Source organism: Otolemur garnettii, unplaced genomic scaffold, assembly GCF_000181295.1.
Source record: "Otolemur garnettii isolate 467f Iridium unplaced genomic scaffold, OtoGar3 scaffold00013, whole genome shotgun sequence".
NCBI lineage: Eukaryota > Metazoa > Chordata > Mammalia > Primates > Galagidae > Otolemur > Otolemur garnettii.
Genome location: NW_003852408.1, coordinates 27409462 through 27413825, shown reverse-complemented (window position 1 = coordinate 27413825; position 4364 = coordinate 27409462). Strand labels below are relative to the sequence as shown.

Sequence of the window (4364 nt, the reverse complement as noted above, 5' to 3'; positions counted from 1 at the left end):
AGAATTCTTAGGCAGGAAACAACAATGATCCAAATTAAAGTAACAAAACAATCTCACATTTTTCAAATTAGGGAAGCTGTCTTAGTCTGTTTTCTGTTGCTATAACAAAATATCAGATACTGGTAATTTGTAAAGAAAAGAGGTTCATTTAGGTCACAGTTCTGGAGGTTGGAAAGTCCAAGATAGGGATCACATCCACTGAGGGGTTCATGCTGCTTCAAAGCATGAAGGAAATGTGGATGTTTACAAAGATGGCAAAACTGGAGGGGCAACCTTGCTCTACAGCAACCTGCTCTTGTGAGAACTAATCAATTGCAGCAAGAACAGACATTAATCCATCTTACCAGCATAATCACCTCTTAAAGGCACCACCTCTCAACATGGCACCTTGAGGGCCAAGCCTCAATATGTGTTTTGCATGTTCAAACCATAGCGGAAGCTATAAGGTACTATTACATTTCTGCTCTCCTCCAAAATTAGCATTATAAATATATTTGCAATCCCAAATTTGAGGTGGTGGTGCTAAGTTTTCCTCCATCTAGCAGGCATCCTCAAACTACAGCCTGTGGGCCACATGCAGCCCGCCGGCCACATGCAGCCCGCCAAGGACATTTATCCATCCTGCCGAGTGTTTTTGCCGCCGCTGCCTGTCCTGCTTAGCAGCCCACTGGTCCTGGGGCCCGCAGTCCAGTCTTCCAACGGTCTGAGGGACAGTGAACTGGCCCGTGTTTAAAAAGTTTGAGGACCCCTGATAGGGTATGCATTTAATTGTGTAGGAGCTATATTAAATACATTAAAATTCTTCAACACTTATTTTGAGAAAACTCTGTTTGTAAAAACCAGATCTTTTTATATGTATTAAACACTAAAATGTTTAGTAGGACTAATTTAATTGCTCTATGCAAATTTTAATTTGAAAATACGTTAGGAAGTGCGTTAGGAAGAAAAAGAGGAAGACTAACTTAGAGGAAGGTAACACGCTGAATTAACAATTCTGTTTTTCCATAGGAAGGGAATTGACACATTGCTTTGGGAAGGCAAGTATTCTTAGGAATAGTCAAGATGATATTCCTTGTTTCTTAGCTACCACGACAGTGCTCTATTTGAATTATTAGTCAATAGATTTCAACACAATGAAAGCTGTAAAAATAGTATAAAAAGATCTGGAAAGGCTCTCAGCCTTCCGAGATATGGCTTGTTATTAGGAAAAATATCTTGTTCCTGTTTCTTAAGTTACAAATTAAACCATCTGGGTTTTCATTTAAGTCCAGGGACTTTATTAACATGGCAAGACATAAAAGAATTGCCCAAGGTAAAAGTCATATTGCCACTGATTTATTGCAATTAACTAATTTGATGAACTCTTTTTCCCCTCCCCATGGAAGGAAGAGAAGCCTGAGAGCTAGAGAGGGCCTTAGAGATCATCTTCTTACAGATGAAGAATCTTGGCTAATTTTTGCTAATTCAAAAGATGGGGATTGCATATTTATAATACCTTACTCCAAGGCATGATTCCTTACTGTACAGACAAAAACAGATGTTCTTTAGACATGCTTTTGTCTAACACTTAGAGTCAACCACTTCTTGTGTATATGATTCTAATTACAGTAGAGAAAAATGTCAATATTAGGTTGTTTTTCTCCATGTGTAAATAAAAGAACTCAGTCCCTTATTTGAAAAGATAGCTTTTCTGTGCTCTGTTTGAAAATGCTAATATCCAATGCCTTTTTCTTTCTTTCTTTTTTTTTTTTTACTCGAGTAAATGAAGCAAGTTCCTATTCCAACTCCCTGATCCAAAAATCCATTTAATATGTTGCCCTTGGATGGAGGATGTATCAAATGTTCAACTGATAAGAACAGATAATTATACCTGGCTAAGAGGCCAAGAAGCAATCAATGCCTGCTTCCTTTCTATTTTAAAATTTAATTTAATTTTTTTATTTTTTTTTTTTTTTTCTTTTTTTTTTTTTTTTTTTTTTGAGATAGTGTTCAATCTGTCACCCTGGGTAGAATGCCGTGGCATCATAGCTCACAGCAACCCCCACCTCGGGCTCAAGTGATCCTCTTGCCTCAGTTTTTCTATTTTTAGTAGAGATGGGGGTCTCGCTTTGGCTAAGGCTGGCCTGGAACTCATGAGCTCAAGCAATTCATTCATCTCAGTCTCCCTATTTTATTTTTTTAATTGACAAAAGATTATGGAACATACATGGTATACTTAATGGTCTTTCAATACATATAATGTATCTGGATCAGATCAGGGTAATTAGCATATTCATAATCTCAAACATGTATCATTTCTTTGTGTTGGGAATATTCTACAACTTCCTTTTAGTTATGTGAGACTATACAAAGGGTGCCCCCAAAAGTATACACATTTTAATTTAAAATTATAACATTCAATATATACACCAATAACATAGATACAATAATAATATAATTATTGTTAACTATCTGGAACACTAGAACTTATTTCTCTATTAAGCTGTAATTCTACATTCTTTTGCAATTGTTTTATGAAACATTTTTTCTAAACATCTGAATTTAAAATGATTATCATTTGGAATGACAATACTTTTAGAGAGGCGCTATGGCTCAAAGGAGTAGGGTGCCATCCCCATATGCCAGACGTGACGGGTTCAAACTGGGCTCCAGCCAAAAAAAAAAGAAAAATACTTCTTTTATTTCCAGGTAATAAAACTACTCAGAAAAAGAGCATTGGCACTAGTTGGAAACCCCACTGGTTCCAAATTCATACATAACTTGTACAACCTTGAAGTTTGGAGCTGCTTATGGAAACTCATGCCACCAACCCTCTGACTCAATTAAATTCAAGTTTGTTAACATCACTGCCAGCTATATAACCTGAATGTATGCAGGCAAAGAAATAAAAGGAAGCACTGGTAACAGACGGCTCTGCTAACCCATAATTCTATCATTTGACATTCATTCCTTTGAAGTCAAATATTTTATTTTAGGAGTGGCAGATTTAAATGCAGGAGCTTCTGGATGAAATGCAACAGTGGACCATTGTCTGCTATCAGCACCTCAAGAATAAGCAATTTGGCTTGGTGCCTGTACACAGTGGTTACAGCACCAGCCACATGCACCGAGGGTGGCGGGTTCAAACCAGGCCTGGGCCAACTAAACAACAATGACAACTGCAACAAAAAAATAGCCAGGTGTTGTGGTGGGCACCTGTAGTCCCAGCTACCTGGGAGGTTGAGGCAAGAGAATCGCTTACACCCAAGAGTTTGAGGTTGCTGTGAGCTGTGACACCACAGCACTCTACTGAGGGCAACATAGTGAGACTGTGTCTCAAAAACAAAACAAACAAACAAAAAAAGAATAAGCAATTCATTCATTTGGGGAAACATTAAGAAACCTAAGAACAGGAGGCCACTGATATAGTAGAAGGAGCTGGCCAGGGGACCAAGGACATCAAGACTCTAATTACCACTCCATTAATAACTAGCTGTGGGACTTGGAGCAAATCACTCCTCCTCCCAGTCTCTGTACACACTGGCAGAATGAGAGAATTGTTCCACTTCAGTTTCTCCATCTCCACTAAGTAAGAACAGGCAGAATGAGGTAATTGGATGACTGTTAACAGTGAGTCTTGTTGTCTTGACATTTGTGTCTCTGCAGAAGGAGAGAACTTGAAGGTCCTAGTCTCAAAGCAACTTTCTCATGCTTGCTCAGCTCTGTGTTAAAGGAGTGAAACCCCAGTGGTTAGATTTGCTCCATTGTGAGCACTACCTTGCCTCGTTGGTATTCAGCTTTATAATTAAAAAAAAAAATCTGTGGCTCAAAGGAGTTTCTTGTAAAAAAAAAAACTTTATCACCCTTGGTAGAGTGCCATGGCGTCACACCACTCACAGCAACCTCCAACTTCTATGCATAGGCAGTTCTCTTGCCTCAGCCTCCCGAGTAGCTGGGACTACAGGTGCCCGCCACAATGCCCAGCTATTTTTTTGTTGCATTTTGGCTGCGGCCTAGTTTGAACACTCTACCCTTGGTATATGGGGCCGGCACCCTACCCACTGAGCCACAGGTGCTGCCCTTGATCCCACTTCTTAATGACACCCTTCTTTGCTCAAAGTGTGAAACATCCCCAAACACCTCCTAAGTCCCTAATTTACTCCCCCATATCTTTATGGAGGGGACCAAAATTACCCTTTAAAGGGAACATCACATTTACCCAAGGCTGGTTCTGATTCCTTCCAATGGTACGGCCAGTTTATCCAACCCTCATTCAGCCTCTCACTTAAAAAAATTACCTAGTTTCTTAAAAAATCCAAATGCTGGCTCGGCACCTGTAGCTCAGCAGCTAGGGCACTGGCCACATACACCAGAGCTGGCAGGTT

General features: G+C 39.6%; 1 pseudogene; it reads right to left on the bottom strand.

Annotated features, from left to right (window-relative positions):
- Window positions 1-1743: 1743 nt before the first annotated feature.
- On the bottom strand, window positions 1744-1894 carry LOC111723623 (annotated as a pseudogene).
- Between the last annotated feature and the right edge of the window lie 2470 nt (window positions 1895-4364).